Here is a 20138-nt window from a genome sequence, read left to right as displayed (position 1 = left end):
ACAAAATGGTGTAAGCTGATGACACCCTTCTTACTAGAGTCCGGGCAGGGTTTCGGAGACTCCTTGTTAAGAAAAACAAAACTGTTTAAAGTCCCAGCGTTTGTTGGTCAACGTTCATCGCCATCCGTCCTTTTTGCTCGTCCCTTCTTCCTGTCCTCCTTTCCGTCGTCTTTCCCTTGGCAGCACCACTACAACACTGCCCCGCGACAACACATGAGCCTTGCCCCGAGGTGGTACAAAAAATATATTCAGTCGGATTGATTGAGAACCAGCCGATCAAAATGAACTACGTGAGCTTTCCGGCTTAGCACGTGCCAAACCCGGTACACGACGTTATTTAGTCGCTTGACAACTTCGTGGGGGCCTTCCCAATTCGGCTTAAGTTTTGGGCAGTGACCATTGGCGCGGCGTGGCTGGTGCAGCAACACTTTGTACCCAGATTAGAGTATGCGACCCGAGCAGCTTCGGTTGTAACGGGTTGTTGCACTTTCACAGATCAGGTGCAAACGTCTTCCCAGAAAAATGTGCACACAGTTCAGTTTCGTCCGCATGTGGCGTCAGTAGTCCGTGTAGAGAAATCTGCGTGTTGTCTCACGCGATGGAAGGAGTGGCATTCCAAAAGTGATATCCGCAGGCAGACTTAGCTCCCGGCCCATTAACAACATCGCCGGCGTGTAGCTCGTCGCACTATGAACGGCTGACCGGTAGGAAAGTAGAAATAATGGAATTAGAGTGTCCCAGCTGTCCCGGTGCTCGTCAACAAAGACCGAAAGGTATGATTGAGTAAGCGGTGTACACTATTAAAAAAAGTGCCGTTATATTACAGAACCGTACTGCGCTAACTCATGATGCCAGACGTTATCTGTAACCCTCCGTAATACCACCAAAGCCGTAGCTGACAGTTTACATTATCATTTCTGTACAGCAGACATACAGCAATAGAAGCGCAGTACGCAAGTACAGGACTAAAGCCGCAAACTTAGCTCGAGGTATCCAAGCCGTCGAGTGTTCAGACGGTATTGAAGGCGTAAGGGAAGGGTACGGTTTTAGTCCCGTATTTTCATACTGCACTTCGATTGCCGTATTGTAACGGTAACAGTTCAGTTACCGTACCCTTCCCTTACGCCTTCAATACCGTCGGAACGCTTGACGGCTTGCATACCTCAAGTTTAGTTTGCAGCTTTAATCCCGTACTTGCGTACTGCACTTCTATCGCTGTGTGCTCGCTGTACGGTAACAATAATGTGAACTCTCAGCTACGGCCCTGGTAGTATTACGGAGGGTTACAGATAACGTCTGGCATCATGAGTTAGCGCAGTACAGTTCCGTAATATAACGACAAATCCTTATAAACAAGTGTAGTGTGTCTGAAAAAAGGGACACGACAAAACGGAGGCAGTTTTGAAATTGAAGAACTATATTGTAAACCGTAAAAGAACATAATTATAAAGAAACCTTCATGGCATCCGATCGATCATCAGATGAGCTGAAAATAAAACAAATTCATATTATTGAAAACGCTACGGGAGGACCACAACCACTTGCACAAATTGCAGAGGCGCACGCACATGAAGTCACAAAAACCTGTACAGCGGGCACACACAGAGCGATGCTCTAAGCCTCTGGTAGCAGCGCGCAAAAACACAAGGACAAAGGGAGGAAATGCACAAGGCGAGCGCTGAACTTCAACTAAATGTTTAATGAAAAGGAAACACTGAAGTCCTGTGCATTCGTCCCTTTGTCCGTGTGTTTTTTGTATGCTGCTACCAGTTGTAATCATACACCAACTCGCCTGTGCATTGCCACATTGAGCCACTCAGCACCATGACAGATCAAGGTTGCTGCCCTCGACCCCTGTGAATGCAGTGTCGTGCCGCTATTTGCTTTTCTTTTTAATACAAAACAAGACTGGAAACCTTTTGATACCACATCGTACACATGCCAAATCAAATATGTACTCACACTGTTCCATTTTTTCTCAAAAGCAGCAAGATCTGTGGCGGCTTTGATTGCTCTTGCCCGAGCTCCTTTCGACCTCCCGGCCTCCTGTTGTGACCCATCATGTTGTTTGATACCAACTTGGTATCTGAAACAAATAGCAGATTGGCCCATAAGTATTTGGTCAGAAACCAGACAAGTGAAAACAAAAATTCCAGTGAAGGATTTGGGATCAGTACTTGCTGATATTTTACATGCACAACTAATGTCGAAAGCCCCAAGCTTTGCCACCAAAGTCACATAGGTGCACAGTTCAAAAGTATAAGTGTGTTGAAGGTTCCTAAAATAACAATTAAGCCATAACAAGCTGAGCAAAACCTACATTTAGGCCAGCAGACTGTGCACTTAAAGAAAATATGTCAAGGTACAAATTCATGCCTAGATTTTGAGGAAAATAAAACAATGAGGGAACAACAAAAAAAAATATTGTAATAAGGTGTCATTTTTCTGCAAGAGGAGAAAATCTGGCACTCAAGGCTTCCCTCACTCAGATGCGATGGGGATACAGAACTCGGAATATTTCAGAAGTTATAAGCCCCATGTGGCACATCTTAAGGGGTAGGATTCATATAATGTAACTTTTAGAACTACAAAACACTAGAAACATGTTGATTTAAAAAGATTTTGAACAGACAGCGATGTAATTGATTTGAGTCATTTGGGAGAAGCTTTGGAAGCAAACAAAAGTAAATTTTATAGCAGCGACATAATCAGAACAAGTACATACTTCGCGCCAGGGATGGGCAGTATTTCAAATACAAGTATTTGAACTACGTATTTCAAATACTTTGTGTATTCTGCATTTGTATTTAATTAAAAATTCTGTAATGTATTTGACGTGTGTATTTAAATACTAAAACGTGTGTATTTCAAATACAATTGTAATTAAATACAATTTTGTGGGCGAAAATACATCCCTCAAATTTATTGTCACTGTTCAGAGCAGGAAGAAAACTGCGTTCTGCACCGAATGCAGTGTCTCTCAATCAAGCACAAGCGTTTAGTGACTTTGTAATTACGGTGCTAGTCCAGGGAAAGAATAGTGACGAAATCGACGTTCACAGGCAGACTGGCTAAATAAGTGACGGTGACAACTTGTGATGCTTTCCAGCCTGATTTCCATCCATACCTTTGCCTCGAACATTCTAAATGCGCGGGTCATCCAGATGTTTGTAACTGGTGCGAGTTGCAACAATAAAAAAATCTGTAGCTAGTGCTGCGCATCTTGGTCGTCTCGGTTCTTTGATTGTCTATACCAAAATGTAATCAACAACAAAAAAAAAAACTGCTTGAAGCTCTGTACTTTTTTCACCTATTACGTCCAAGCTGATTACATTTGTTTTTTGTGATTATATTTGTATTACGTTACTAGAGCCTCGAGCACTAACTCCCGAGTGTGCGATGCAAAATTAAAATGAGATACCCAGAAACCTGTTGCAGGTGCCCTGAAGTCGCTGACGCAAATTTTAAGGAATGTATTTGGAAAAGTATTTGCAAGAGGCCAACTACTTTTCTGTCTGTATTTGTATCTTGTACTTAAATACTTTTTTTGCAAAAGTAATTAGATTTGTAATTAAATACATTTTTGACTAAGCATTTCGTATCTGTATTTCGATACATATTTGCATGTATTTTGCCCATCCCTGCTTCGTGCTTATTTCTTTTATTACAATACAGCATTAAAATTTGTCTGTTGTCCTACACAGTCACAAAGCAATTCCTCCTCTGCGTTTCTACTCGTAATTAAGCAAGCAGTCATTTGCATAATTAGTATTGCAGACAGTTGAATGACCTAAAATACTCAACTAGCTGTTAATGATTGCTTAAAAGCACCAGACATGGCAAAAGGAATGTTGTAAGAGAATCATTCTCTTTTTTTAGGAAGCCACATTTTGGCCAGCCACTGTCGAAAGAACATACGATTGATAAACATGTATAAAGACGAGAAAAAGGTATTCAGGTATAAAATCAAACATGAACCGCATGCTACTAAAACATGCAGAAATAAAGCTTCAAAAAGTTGTGAAAAGGTTGTATATCAGTCAAATTTAGTTATGAATTAGAGATCATCTGCACATATCACTTCTAGACACTTTTAGAGTTATACAGAATAGTGTGGTGCAGTAAAGAAACTCTTAAATAAATAATTAGCTGAGTATATTAAACATATTTTGAAGCTGCAATTTGTTTCCAGCCAAAAATAATTTAATGATGTATACTGCTTATGACTCTGCCTTCTAACTGAATGCCAAATAGAATTATAAGTAAATGACACATTCAGTAAAGATAAAACAATAGGAATAGTAGATATATGGACATATTTATTTGTGATTTCTGGGATAGGATCAAACATAGTCACATTGTAACATTAGGTGAAATTTTTAAATCGAATTATTATGCAACATATAACAACCTTTAAAGTAACTGAAGAGTGTGTTGGTAAAATTCACAGACCACAGAAAGAACAAAACATACCCGGACGAAGGACGACAAACATTTCTTTTAATTAACAACATGAATGAGCTTAAAAGCACTTCCTTCAATTCAGACCGCCAAGGAAATTGAGAGAAAGGGAGGCAGAAAGAGAGAAAGGTAAGTGTCAAAAATTGTAAGGAAGGAAATAAGAAAAAGAGTGAAGTAACAGCATGAGTTACAATTCTAACTTTACACTTTCCTTTTTATCTTCCTGCCTCCCTTTCTCTCCATTTTCTTGGCAGTCTGAATTGCACGGAGTGCTCTTAAGTTCATTCCTGTTGTTCTTAGTTGAAAGAAATGTTTGTCGTCTCCTTCGTCCCGAGCACGTTTTATTCATTCTGTGGTCCAAGAATACAACACCCTATTGCGGTTTAATAATGGACTCTGAAATTGAGCTTGGAAATGTGGGTAGCCAGTGACAAATTAAAGGGCAACTCTACTCAATTTAGAAAATTTCAAGATAGTGGATGACCTTACTTTGAAAAGCACTCATGAACAACTCTACATTGTTTCACGAAAAGTAGAATATTGTTTGTGCAACTTTGCTATTTATAACTCAAGTCGCAAATTGAAACCGAAACTTCGGCAAAGGGCAAGCAGCGACGTCAGTTGCATGCACACTCATGCCCATGGCAGATACATGATTACGAGATTTACCCCACTCACTGGGTCAACTCTAGGCAGTGTTGTCTGAACTGACTGGACATGTGATGGCGTTGAAAGAGAAAAAAGCCGGTGTATACAACAGACATCAACATGACGTCACATCTGAAGGAAGTGCCAAAGTTGGCTAGCCTGCACATCGCTCGCTAAAATTTGACAAGCGCTAAGATTAGCGCTTGTCAAACTTTGAGGGTCCAATTTTATATACAGAAATATTTCTGTTGTAGCCTTCCTAGATGATTATAAAGAGAACAAATCGTTTTCTCAGCCAAAATTCAGCAGAGTTGCTCTTTATTGCCTCTCATGAGGCTCAAAATTATGAAGGAAATAAACCATACCACTGAATGAACTCAAGTGTGGTTCCCGCACCTTTGGCATACTGGATGTTTAAACAATAATAAAGGGCGAAAAGGAGCTCCACAGCTTGGAGAAAGCCGACATCTTCCACCATCACCTCATGGTCCACAAACAGCTGGCAGCTGCATTCGAAAAGTGAGCGGCCTAGGAAAGAAACAAGCGATTAATGTAATTAATGCGGAGAAAATGTGTTAGTATCAGATGTATCGACCTATCTAGTCAAGTGACCAGAAAAGTCATGCGACCGACACCACTACGCCGGCTTTTTCTCTAATAGGGCTTTTAACGCTCACGCATTAAATGAAGAAAAAATACCATTGTCATATTCACATCTGGAAACTTCTATAGAGGTATTACCAGCAGGGACACTGAATAGGTAGGCACACTGATATAGGATTGTGACGCATATCTGAGATCTGAGACTGAGATGCATCACAATCACAGATAAGGCACACCTTATATGCCAAGCCAAATAAGGGTCACACTAAATAGTGTTGAGCTACCATACCCAGTAATGACATTAAGTTATGCAAAGTGCTCCTGAAGGCTTGAACAAAACAAAAAAATTGTATATGAGCATGTAGAATCAAACACTTTTTGTTGAGTTTGTGAACAGAATCAGTAGCATGGAAGTCTGATGCCAACGTGCAATGCCAGTCGTCGGTTTCGTTTAAATTGCTTTAGCTAGAAATTAAATGACCGGAGACCGCATGCGACCACACATTCTACGAGCGGAAAATTTGGCTGTTCGGGTTGGACAAGACACAGAATGCAGGCCCAAACAATCAAATGCCTCACAGGCACCTGCTGTTTGGGCTGTATGCCGTTTTGTGGCACCTGCACTCACAAACCAAAATAAAAACTTCTATTTTTCTTGCTGGATCAATCAAACATTGATTGTCGAAGTATGGTATAATACCAGGACATGTGCTTTACATTGGTGCTTGATAAGGCTGCCGAAACCAAACAATGTGGTTGTCTATCTAGCTCTGGTCAAAATCGGCACACCACCCTTTGGTTACACCACTGCAGTATTGCAGCACTCTGGTTACACCACTAGAGTATTCCACTACAATTGAGTCACTAGGAGTCATCTGCACTGACCCCTCTTCTCTCTCTCTCTCAAAATGGCACTACCCACGATAAAACGGTCTAGGTTGTTGTTCCAAAATTCAACACAAATTAAAAAAGAAAGCACCTTCAAAAATACAAAGCATGCAAGGAAAAGACACATGAAGCTCACCCAGTGCAACAATTACAGGAGAAGCAGGCAGACTGTTACGAAACTCCTCTGTGATTTCTGTTGTCACCTAAGAAAAGTCAGAAAACGTGTGGTTAATTGAGGAATGCACGAAATGCTAGTGGAGGTACCATACATCTATGGGTCTATATTTATTCCCACAGAATGTAGAACTGTGGGACACAAGCAAGACGACGTAAGGCGGATCGCAAAGAATGATGCCCGAAGAACTTATCGTGGCCGGCGACTTTACCGCAGATGCACGAATATGGGGATACAAGCGAGACAATGACAGAGAGTGCAATGTCTTCACACCCGCCAAGCAGGCCAATCTATGAATTCTCAAAGAAAAAGAGACTGCCATTCGCATTGGCAAAGGTCGCACTGAGAACGACACCACAAGACTTGACATGGGCCATACACAACATCCAAGCCCGAGTGCGAACTGCTCCTACGCCTTGGGAAGCAAGCACCTACCCGTCGAAATAGAATTAATGACAGAAAGACACCCCAACACTAAATGACAGATCAGCTTCATTAACCTAGCACCTGAAAAAGTGGCTAGGTGAGCGAATAATGAAAGCCACATCCACTCAGAAGTACCAAGTTAAACAAGACGACCCAGACCCCGACCATCATCTCCTCAACTTGTGTGCTATCAGACTGCAAGCCCAACAATGTTACAGGAGAAATAAGGACTGAAAACTCCAAGCCAATTTCAATGCAACCACAGTGAAGATAAAAAATACACCCAGAAGCTCCGTAAACAACTGAGGTGCAAGCTCCAAGATAACACACGACGAGTGTAAGGCACATTCAAAGGACTCTGGCAGGAAGGCCGACAACTTTAAATCCACTGCTTCCTGGTACACCAAACCATTCCCAAGTAAATAAAACAGTGTCTGCCGCCGCATGCGAGTTCCTGTCTTCCCTTATCCTTACTATCCTTGGTGACAACAGCGCCACCTTCATTGAAAAAGACACAAAGGATCCCCCATTCTCCCAGGAAGCCAAACAACAGGCCCACTGAAAACACCTCACGGCTCTACTCAAAGAAGACTTAGACCCACTCCCAGATGGTAATTATACCAGGTGGGAAGAGGTGCGCCTGAAAAGACAACGGACCCACACCACTATGGTTTCCAAGGAAACAGCAAAATGTAACACCCACAAGAACATGGTGCATAAGCCGCCATACACAGGATAAAGACAAGAGCCTATGCACCCACTGCGAGGTCACAGTCTCAGAAGCGCACTCCTGGTACTGCCCACACATGCAAGAACCCCAAACCTTGAAAGAGTCTGTTAATCCCACGGGTATTCGGGAATACCAAAAGGCTATTCTCCATTCACCCCTCACTTATGTGAAAGAGGTTCGTCTCACCCACTTTATTTCCATCTCACCCTTATTTCCTTTAACCCTTCATCCCACCTACAGGAAAGGATGCGGTTCCTGTTATTTTCTCACTAATAAGGACATTTTTAACTACAAACATTTGTTGTCCTAACGCTCAATAACAACTAAAAACAATGTTAAATAAGCAGCAATGTATCTGCTGATATCTGTCACAAAGCCTCATTGTTACACCTGCGGGACAAGGAAGTTGCTAATATTAAAAACAAATGATCCTAACTTAGGAGTCGAAGTGGAAGTACAAACGTTTGTCACTAGTTAATTCTCTGGCATAATTTTTGTGTTAACTCTAACACTCGATCCCAAAAATGCAAAACATTATGTGAACCCATTAGAAGCAAGTGGTACAAGAGTGGGTGCCCACCGCCGCTCCCCCTTTGGTTTAGTGAAATATTTATGTAGAACATACTATAAGATGACCCAGCCTAGAGTTGCATATCTTCCCATTGCACTCTAATGTGAAGTATAATAAGTTGAGCCACCTCAGCCAGGAAAAGATTATGGAAGGTTTGGCTCCTTGTAGAGCAATAGTAATTTCACTTTTTACGTGCTTATTATCAGCATTGTCGTCAGATACCAAGAAAGCGTTCACAAAGATTTTGCAGACAATTCTGAAAAAGTGGGGGGATGGTCGCTCAGAAAGCGAAACTGCAGAAAGAGTACAAGGCATTGCTCCAATGGTTAAAAATCACTAGGTAGGCGCCTATTCGGACATAGGTGCATGACCGGTATGTTACGGTATACAGGAAGACTGATATAGCTGAAAATTTCAAAAAGTGAAGAAAAGTTTAGTATTTCCAGATGCATAGTTTCTCAGTGGAATGCTGACTGCCTGTGTGAGACTTCCAGGAAGTTATTTTCAACAAGGTCATGAGGATGTGTCTTTGGAAACAAATAGCCTGGTTATTATGAATGCTCCTACCTGATGTAACTGGAAGAGCTCTCCGAGGTTTTCTTGAAAGTAGGATGCAAGCAATGGGAGGAGGCAGACAGCTGCTGCGTTTTGATCTTTGAACTCTGCCTCGGCCTTGTTGATTTTGAGGCTCCACTCGAGCACAGCATCATTTTTGGGGCTTGAACGTAGGAATGTCACGAGGAGGAGGACATCTATGGGCAGGCTCAATTTTCCGTCCAGACAGACACCTGTAAGCCTTAAAAAATTCATGTTATCACTGACTCCTCATATCCAAAATCTTTTAATCAAAATACCTTTTTGCGAAAAGCAAAATATTGAAGGAAAGAAATCTGCAAGGACCACTGTATGGTGAAAGTAGCAATCGTATTCGTCGTTTAAAGCACCTTTTTATGAGCATAATAGTGTATGTTTGTTTTAGGAGTGAGTGACTCCTGCAAAGAACTGAACATATTCTGCCTTTTTAAAAAGGTATATTTGTGCAAAAAGATTTTCAAGCACACATGCCAGGAAAAACTTTGAAACTGCTGCAAGTTTCCAATTTGCCTTCTTTTTATATTCACTCAGTTATGTGTGCCTCCATGCTGCAGTGCTGAAATGTATCTTGCCCTCTACCACATGCTATTGTGACTGCTCTACCAGAACATTGAAGCCATAGTTACATTTATAGTTAATGATATTCCCCACATTCTAATTGCTTACTCACGCTGCCCTAGTCCATATGCAACTAAAACAGTGGCCACCAAGCCCGAGCATTATAATGGTTAATAATAAAAGGAACACTTTTTTGTCAAATTTGCAGCTCCCATTGCCGTCAATTCTATAACTATAGCTTTGCATTTTTCGACACCATGTAAATAACTCTAAACCTGAGTAAACTCATGGACAAATATTTATGAAAATTATACCTATGGAAGTGATCAAGGAGGTGCTCCCTCACAAACAGAAGTGGCCACGCTCGTTTGACATCCAATGCTGAATATGGAGGCTCTGACGAATTTATGAACGTCCTGATGTGGGGGTAGCACTCAGCCATGGCCTTTGTTTGAAGGCAAACGTCTTGTTCACATGTCGACTTCAATGCCTCGTCCAATAGAAACTTTCTTGAGGCTTCCACTTCATGAAGTGAAGAACTCGTAGTAGCTGGCTGCCAGTTCACACAACCGTAAGCTGATCGAGATGTCTGCTTCTTTAGCTTGATGGTTCCACCACTGAGCGCTTCCACAAGGCGCTTGCATCCTCTTCTGTTGTTTTCTATTCTGTTCTCTATTTTGTAGGCCAGGCCTACAGAAGAAACTGACGTAGCTGAGCAGGAAGTGGGGTCCCCAAGTGCCCCAGGGTACTTGTCAACAAGGTAACTGGCAGCACTCCTTATTTCACGTGCAGATGGTCTAGCCTTGACTTTTTGACAGGCCGCGGCAGCCATGCGCACAACTTCTTGTCGGTCAGTCGGATTAAGTTGAGTCCCCTCTTGCAATGCTTTAATGACGTCTTTGCTAAGGCTGCTCCAGGGAAACTGAACTTGTGAACCAAAAGGCACATCGACACCTTCATGTTGTGTTAATGTTACATCCCCCTGCTGACCTGAAAACGAAGAGCAAAACATCATTCCAAAAGAGGCAGACAAAGAAAAGAATAGTGATAATAAAATAACAGTGCAGCACCATATTCAGTTTAAACTTAGGGGAACATTTCTTTTGGCTGTGGTATTTCAAAATACAATGCAACAGTAACTGAAGGAGGTCGACATCCAAACTTCGGGCCACCAAGATGCTCTACCACAGAGCAACGATGCAAAGCAATGGAGCTTGAGGGAGGTACACATAAAAGACATGGTACTTATGTAATCATATCAAAAGTAGGAAATTGGCTTTATCATAACAACCGCCATCCCGCCTCATCCGATTGCAAAGACATACTTTTGTAAAGTATCTCCTTGCAACATCATATCAGACGGTGTCAGCTAGCTGTACAAGCTGACGAAACGTTCGAGAACAAGTTAAAACAATGACTAGGCCAGCAAGGTTGACAAACACGTTTTAGCTCAAGCAAGTAATTTCTTTTTTCCTTTGGTCTTTCTGAAGGCCTAGAGATTATCAATCTTTGCCAGTTATTTGATATAAATGGCTTCCCTTAAAGAGCCTGCACCACCCGACTGTTTGGTGTGCCCTTCAACAAGCTTGATCCACCGTTCGTATGAGCCTACTGGCATGTGGACCTGTTTTTTGTGCTTCACAACAAAAAAATGTGCTTTGCCACGACAAGTCTTAAAGGAAAACTAAAGTGGTTCTGTATTTTCGAAAAATTAAACACTTTAATTATCTTCTTTTGGCCCCCAAGACCACGAATATTGGAATTATTTTTCAGTCTGATGCGAGGAGCAGTCGTAACAGTACTTTGGAAATAGCGCCAAAGCCCTGTCATCTCTGAGCGTGACATCATACCCAGATTTGTCGGAACTTCTGCTCTCGCGTGCCTACAATGCCCATCAAAGCTATGCACGTGCACTCTTGATATTGTCAGAAAGGCCAGACAAAAACGTCACAACCAGTGTCACATGCAGGGTAATATACCTGGCAAGCTTGCAATTCCATGTGCTGCCCACATGAGCAAAACGCGCTTGGCGGCCGAAAAATCTGGATATGACGCAACGACTGGCCTAAGGTCTCTCGAGTTTTCTCGCATTTAGTTAATCTTCAGGATTCACGGGATAACATTATGCTGTAATCTGGCTCAAACTCAGTTTTCTTAAGAACCTCTTTACTTCCCTTTAAAGGCAGACGCACAGGGAGCACTTTCTGCATGGCTGAAATCCCTCCCGTAGTGTCCTCTCCCCTCCCTCTTGCACTCTTCTCTCCTCTTTCCCCGAAAACAGAATGTCCAAAAACTAGCCCCCACAGAGAGGAGGCAGTGTCTCTTCCTCTTTGGGGTGCAAACGAGGAAAGCGAGGGACAGCTTCCTAATCGTTTTGCATTCGTCAGCCTTTAAGAGTGTTGGCTATTCATTCCGGTAAATACAACCACTGGTGCCAGTGTCACTGCTTGTTTTGTTCTCTTCTTGTGCATCTGAGTTCTGTCAGAGAAGACCAATAAGCTAACTTTTTATGTCTTTCATGTCTTCGCTTACAAAACACGATGAGCACAGTACCTATAGGTTTTGCAATTTCTCGAAAGAGAATACCAGCTCACTTTTCTGCTCAGTAGACATATTCTAGAATATTAATAAATATTGTTATTATATTGTGTAACTAAAAGTCCAAGCAAAATAATCCAAGTGCATTTCTTTGTAGTTTGTGGTTACAGTCTTTGAAACTTCTAACTATGCCATCGAAGTGTTACGTTTGAAGCAAAAACTCTATACTGCACGTCTGTTGCTAATTGCCTGCATAATAAATAAAGACTAATTGGCAGAAACTTTGCTAGGGAATCTTTATCAATTAAATAAGTTCTTTTTTTCCGTTCTATGAAATTAGGTGTTTCGAAGTTATTTTTCATTTCTCATATTACGTTATAATTTGCTTCACATTTGCTTTTAACTGAAAAATTACTACTCCCCCATTCCTAAAGTAAATTCAAGCTTGGACTTGCCTGACACCCAAGAATCTGTTGTTGCAATGAAGGTGTAAGTAGCATCCTCAGATGACTGATTCAAACAATTGAAAGCTTCTTCGTCCACCTCCGTTCCATCCAGCATGTGTACCTGGAAACAGGGTATGTTATTTTGAGAATAAGAATGGCTAAGTACATAATTTCAACTGCTGAAATTATTTTACAAACCTTGATGTCTCCATTGCAGCATATACCGAACTCTATGGCCTTTTTCTTTATGGCGTCGAAAGTGGCAACCACTGCCAGTTTCTTTATTGTTTTATCAAGGCTCCAGATCTTGACTATCATCTGAAAAACAGTGAACGTACAAATGCAAAGTTTATGTTATATGCTACAAAACAATTGTAATTTAGAAAAAAAATAAGGGTGCAAGTTAGCTGGTAAAGCATTGCTACAATTTAACAGGGTGTCTACAAAATTAGTGATCTTAAATTCCCCGACTTTTCCCAGTTTTTCCCTTGACTATTTTGATAAAATCCCGTGAGCATTTGCGGGTCAAAGGATCATATTTCAGAAACATTATTCGACATGGCTGTGCTCATGCGCAACCATCTAGCTTTGTTCCGCATTGCCATTCCACTTTTACTGATCATTTTCCCTGGTGGGGCCAACGTTTTGACGATATTCCCTGATAATTTCACGACTTTTCCAAATGGAAACCTATTTGCGTTACTCCCCACTACTGCAAATTAAAGTTATTAGACATTGCGGGTGTAAAAACTAGGGAGCCTTCATGTGCGCTTTGCTTGGGTGATGCCACCCTTTGTAATACCATTCACCGACAAACCAGCAGCCATTTTGGTCCTTGGCGATAATCCATGGGCTTATAACCCTCCCGGAAACAAGCACCTTATCTCACAAGTTCGGAGCAGCGTTGTGGAACCCACGGAGGGAGGATTAGCATTTCCCCCTCGGATGGGAGGACCGATGGACACAAAGGCCACTTTTCGGCGCACGGGGAAGCAATTAGGAACAAAATGGCGGTGGACGAGGGTGTGAGAAAGGGAAACAGGCAGTTGGCATCACCCTATGCGAAGCGCACATGAAGGCACCTTAGTAAAAACTTGCAACGAATGATATAATATATTTAAAAAAACTAGAAATGCCTGCCTAGAGGTTTTTTGTTTGGCCTACATTTTCCAACTGTCTGTGCTATACTGAAAAAGTGAGTTGCAGGGTGTCCCCCGTTTTTAAATTTAAGGTAATTTCCACACAAATCACTGGTATCATACCTTCAAAATCGTCGAACAATAGTGAACTCCGCAGCCTGATCACAAGACAGTTGAGGAGTCTGTACGGGACATATGCATGTATGTCCACCAGCTGAGAGGAAGACAACAACTGTAGCTCTTCCACTTCCAATTCCATCAACTTGTAGAGCCTGAAGTTTGGGAGGAATGCAGACGCTGCTTTTTTCACAAGAAGTAATGGAGTTGCCTCTAGGCCAGACTCTACCACAATATGCAGAAGCTGGCCGAACTGCAGGTTGTACTGGTCCCCACCAAGCACTATGTAAGCACCTGGCTTGTAATGTGTGCCACATAGTGTCACTGACGAAGCAGTCATCAAGGTTTCATGACTAGTGGGCAAGTTTTTCTGAATGAAGCACCACAGGTTTTTGTCGAAACTGGCTATTTCAGATGCAGGAGTCAGGTCACTGAACGCCGCAGCTGGTCCAAACAAGCCTTCCTTTTGCAAGTAAGACTGCAGGAGCTGGTGTTTCTGAGCAAGTGACTTCGTAACATTAATAAAGTTGCCAGATGCTCTAATGCAACGTTTGAAGTAGCTGTGCTTACTTTCGAATCGGAGAGACCATACTTTCACGAGTGGTCCAAACTGTTTAATGAGATAAGGATAATGGAATAAATAATGATGCTTTGGACGAAGTGGAACAGCTGGAAACAACCTTACCCTCTCACAGATGTAATCACTGATCAAGAGTGCCAGATATGACACTTGGTCATCTGAAATGGCAGTTGCCATGACGAGTTCTACAACCTGTTGGAGAGTCAAAAGGAGACGCCACATTTCGTTAGTTGCATCCTGAACTTTGTCTCCCACCATTATTGGTAGAAGTAACAAAAGAGTGTAGTTTTGCAGTGCCTGGCCTCCAAGCTTTTCACCACTTATGTTCATTGGAGCTGGCTTGTTCCTTTGGTCACACGCGTTGTACTTAAATTTGAACTGTATTGTTGCATTAAGATGGTGGTAAGAGAACCATTTCAGTGTTTTCACGAAATATTTTATCATCAGTGCAACGTCGTAGTCAACAACACCTTCAAAAAGATCATGCCCAAGACATGGCGGGAGCCCAGGAAGACAGACATGAAATGTTGAAAGCTTGTTGAATGGAGAGTCGTGTTTGACTCCCATAAAACCCTGTTCTTGGCTGTGCTTAGCACGGTTGACTGCTTCAGTGTATGATGAAACAGTTCGAAGCTCTGCTGGCTTGTTGTTCCTAAAATCTTGCATGGTTGTAACAAGGTACCGGCATATGTAAGAGGCCCTGCTGAAATTCTCCACAAAGCCGCCAATGCTATGGCTTCCAAGGTTGTCACCGCATATAAAAGCAAGCTGCACAACGTAACGGTGCCCGTTCACTGTGATGCCATCTTCAAGATCTTGGAGGTCACTGATGAGTCGCTCGAAGAGCTTCCTACAACCAAAGTGTTTAAAGTCTTTATCATGGCAAAGCAAAACAAGCTGTTGAGGGTCAACTACGGTTCTGAGGTAAGCTGGTAGGTTTCCAAGCGTGAAGTATACCGCTAACATTTTAAACTTTCCACGGGCTGATCCAAGGGGATTGGCGACTTCGAAAGCATCTTGGTATAAGATTACCGATACAGTACTGCCATCGGATGATATCCGGCTTTGAAAAACTTTGCCGTCTGTGAATTCCCGATACACACCATCGTTGCCTCCCTGCGCGTTGAAAGAGAGTTTGCACAGTGCATCTGGGTTAGAAAGCAGCGAATGAAGTGTCACCTTTATGGGCACATAGCTGTAATGTCGCATTTCGTTGGAATAGTCTAATCCAAGAGAGATTTCGACTGGTTTATTGTGATGAAGTTTGTTAGTGTAGTAAACATTTCTCATGTAGCTTGAGCGAAGAGCTCCATCACTTGAAAATGCAACAGACAAAGGACTCTTCCCAAAGGAGTGGTCAATTGCCTCAGTCATTTGGTCTCTTGACATCTTATCGGTTAGGTGAGCTTTCAAATCAGTCATAAGATGCTCCTGTGAAATGCCATGAAGTCTTTTCACGTCAGCAACTATATCCTGGACGATTGAGGACGGGATCAAATATTTTGACTCAAGCTTCGAAGTAAAAAGGGCCATGCTTTCAAGCAAAGAGTCTTGATCTAAGTGAGTGGGATCCACATCATCAATGACTGAAGGCACTTCACACTCAACGTCTGGTTTTTCCCTAATGTTCTCCAGACCATTGTCATCCTTGCTACAGCATGACGTCACTATTTCATCCTGCTCTACTGGCTCTGTCACCACTGATTTTTTTTTCATTCCCATGGTATATGGAAAGATGGGTCTTGAGTGAACCCCACGTCCTAAGCTGGCTATCACACGCATCAATTGGACAAGTTACAACAGTTGGCGGGTTGCCGGTGAGATGTTTTTTGAGGTGCTCGATAAAAGCCTTTCCAGGGCTCACCTCTTCACTGCAGGAACTAACACTGCATGTCCGGCAGGATTGGAAGTTAGTTGCATTACGAGGTGCAAGCGGAGAATGACACCTTGTGATGTGGCTTCGCAATGAGTTGTAATTTTTGAATGCAGCCTCACAGCCGACAACGCTCCATGGAACACCTCTTGATGACGTTTCATGATATAATGTGTGCTTGAAGAACGTGTCCAATGATGTAAACTTTTTCTGGCATCTTTTGCAGTGATGTCTCATCTATAACCAAAAAGGAGTGCTTGGTTTATTTCAAGTTGATTTAATATTGAACATGTTTGTTGGGACCCTGAGAAATACAATATCCTAAGACGACATGAGAGCTGAACAATTTTGCTTTCTTTTTTCGGATTGAAGGTCTACTTTAAGTCCCAAGATCTGCAAAAAAAAATTTTTTCTCTCCACGATTTTGTACTTAAACACATGATCTTTGCATTTTTATATAGGTACCTGAAACATTACCAATATTCGAAGCAATCATGGCGAAGTCCTAATCCAAAGATATTAATCCTTGACCCCAAATTGTTTTATTCCTGCCACAACTGAAGTCAGTGAACATTAAATCAACTGTGCTTGTGAAGATAATGGCACACAGCATAAACATACACCTATCTAGAAATGAACACAGTAAGGATTATAAAGCACTTAACGTGAGCTTTCATCAAGTTTCAAAACTAACATTGTGTTTAAACTGAAGTACAAAACAGCCATCCTCAATGTTCTGTGTTAATCTGAAGGCAATGTTTCTATTTACACCAGAAATATAGAACACCTGCACCTGCCTGTCTACACCTGCAGCGTGCGTGTCGTCTTGTCTTAACATACAAAACTATGTTTCCGTGTTCTTTTAGGTTGCCCGAGCCATGAGGAGCTACAGTCTAGCATGCTAACATTGGGCAGTGATATGAATGGCCGCAGTAATTGTCATGTGAAACGTTCGGCTAGGTTTTCGTTTCTGTGCATCTGGCTTGAGAGGTCAGGTGAACAGAGCTGGGCTGGAATGGTATAGCGCCTTGTCATTCATAGCTTGAGCAGTGCAATGAAAGCCAGGACGACGCAGCGCTATTTGATTTAAACTGCTGCCAAGGGCAAGGGAAAGGAACATGGAAAGGAGTAAGTAAACAACGCTGGCAAGGGAAGTTCCTCCTCTCCTTGCCAGCTATCCATCTGCTTCCTCCACTCCCACCTTCCTTTCCCTAGCATTTCGCGCTTGACTTACTGTTTTTTTTTTTCTTGCGCTTTTCCATTTTTTGTTTGCGTTGCAGTCTATCGCGAAAATGTTTCACGCTAACGCCCCGCAATTGCACAGTAATGTGACACATTTTTTTTACCACCTTTTGGGGCAGAAAATTGGTTTTCTAGATATGTGGGCCGGCTTGCATGAAGCAGAGTCTCGGTTGAGACTGCTCAAAGAAAGCGCTGTCAAGGCTAGTGCTAGAGCTTAAACCGAGTCCTAGACGCTCGCGCGCCCGAGCCTTGGCAGCGCTTTCTTTGAGCAGTCTCAACCGAGACGCTGTCTCTTGCAAGCCGGCCCAGGCATCTAGTTTGTTCTCCTTTCTACCTCAATTACTACAATAAGGCAGATGACTTAACTCCAACTATAAGGCAACATATCTCTTTTTTTTTCCACTGCTGGCAGCCACTTATTACGGTGCAGTTACCAAATCATTTCTTGCCCAATTTCCTTTTCTTTTTTTCTAAACACACGACGCGCTTCGTGCACCCTGCTGTGCTGAGACCGTTTCTTCTCTGAACAGAGCTGCGCCGCGGCAAAATGTTAAGGCTGAAACACATTTACAAGAAAAGAAACCGAATATAGAACGGAAATCGGAGGGTGCAAAAATTGTTGCAAGCAAATTTGGAAGACAAGTTACACGAGAAGACTGATCCCGCGCAAAAGGCAACGTCCTCCGCAGTAAAATTAACGCAAACAACACCAAACGTGCACTCTTGATATATATATATATATATATATATATATATATAAATGACGCCGTGATTAGGACTTGACAGAATCATCGGATAAAAAAAGACTGGCTGTATCAGCTTTGGTTTTCGAAGCAACTGAGGCCTTCACGCACCGGTACAAAGACTGCTATTACAACAGATAAAGTAAACAGAAGCAACGTGCGGAAACCAGTGTACGTATGCCACCGGTCACGACATCCTTCTACAGCCACACGCTTGCCTCGTTCTTATTCACGAAGTGCCTGTTAGATTAATTCGTTCTTACATGCATGGAGTCAGCTACAATCGGCGCTCGATGTTTAGTTGAGATTGAGATGTGCACCGACACGAGCATCGGCCGACGTACAGTCGGGAGCAGAAGTTTGCGGGGCACGGGAGCGCCTGCCGAAAAGACTGGCTGCGCCTTCTCACGGCACGTTGCTGCTCCAAGACTCACGCTATGCGCACGCGCTTCCTTTCTTGTTCGCGGTCATGCTTTTTTCGCTCGCTTCCGTTCGACACGCACGATATATAACTGGGACTGGCGCAAGGTGCCGCGAAATGTTATCTGTAGCATGCGCGAGTTTCGTCACCCATCACGGTGGCTGAGGCAGACGCGCGGCGTGATGGCTGTCATAGCGGCACCTTGCGCCGGTCCCCGGTTATCTCGTGCACGTCGGGCGGAAGCGAGCGAAAAAGTCATGGCTTCGAGCACGAAAGGAAGCACATTCTCGAAGCGTGAATCTTGAGAGCGGCCGCGCGCCGCAGAAGGCGCAACCAGTCATTTCGGCTGACGCTCCCGCGCCCCGCAAACTTTTACCGCCGACTGTACACGAGCAAACTCACCGCGATCTTGCTTTGCCCGAATGCCACAACACAGCGAACAGCCCACATAATTCTCAGTCTCCGCAATGCTCCGTTCACCACATACACGTAACAAGACAAAGATCAGCGAAAATCAGTCTTCGTACAAAGCTGATCAAAAACCGCGGAAACACTCAACCAGCCTCGGCGGCTGCCGCGGCTGCGCCATTGCGTAGAAAACCCGGAGAGGGACGGAACGGACGGAACTCCCGAAGTAACGTCGCGACATCGCTCCGTCCCCCTCCGGGTTTCCCCCGCCGAAAGAAAAAGAAAAAAAAAAAAAAAGGCAATAGGAGTTGCTGTCTGATTTTCGTTTGCGATTTCTTCATACTATTTGGCCGCTTTTCGCAAATGTGTTTCTGTCATGACTCATTACGTAAAGTCCGGCGCCGTCGCTACACAGTAGCGCACCAAAGAATGGAAAAAACCAAACTCAACGAACTCAAAAAAAAAAAAAAAAAAGACCGCGGACTTAAAGACGTACTGCAAAGGATTTGAGTACTGGCAGTGTTAGACACGAAGGTCGAATCGATCAATTTAAAGTTTCCTAAATCCACACAAGTCTACCGTAACAATATGAGAGTGCACGGAAGCTAAATGTCGGCTCGGCACAAACGAACGAAAAAAAAAAAGGAATTTTGGCACTAGTTTTTTACACTTCGGTCAAACGTATATAGTATATTATTGTGGGCACTTGAAACCTCATTGCACTGTGTCGCTTTGCATGTTTCGAAACAAATTGCACCTGAACAGCACGTTATGTCGAACAAGCAGCTACCGAAAAAATCGGCGTGCATGGTCCTCGAACCGGACCAGGGACCTCTGCCTTTCCAGCGGAGCGCTAAACCAAGAGCGTTTCACGTAGCCGAATAATATTTAACTAAGAAGGGAGCAAGAAAAACGTAGAACACCGACACACTACGTCTCATGATAATGCTAGAGTAACACTTGAAAGCAACAAGGCA

At 42.9% G+C, this 20138-nt stretch overlaps 1 pseudogene; it reads right to left on the bottom strand.

Annotated features, from left to right (window-relative positions):
• Positions 1-1395: 1395 nt before the first annotated feature.
• LOC120836130 lies at positions 1396-16489 on the bottom strand (annotated as a pseudogene).
• Positions 16490-20138: the final 3649 nt, after the last annotated feature.

Source organism: Ixodes scapularis, unplaced genomic scaffold (genome assembly GCF_016920785.2).
Source record: "Ixodes scapularis isolate PalLabHiFi unplaced genomic scaffold, ASM1692078v2 ptg000480l_1__unscaffolded, whole genome shotgun sequence".
In the NCBI taxonomy this organism is placed as follows: Eukaryota; Metazoa; Arthropoda; class Arachnida; order Ixodida; family Ixodidae; genus Ixodes; species Ixodes scapularis.
This window is presented reverse-complemented; position numbering and strand designations above follow the sequence as displayed.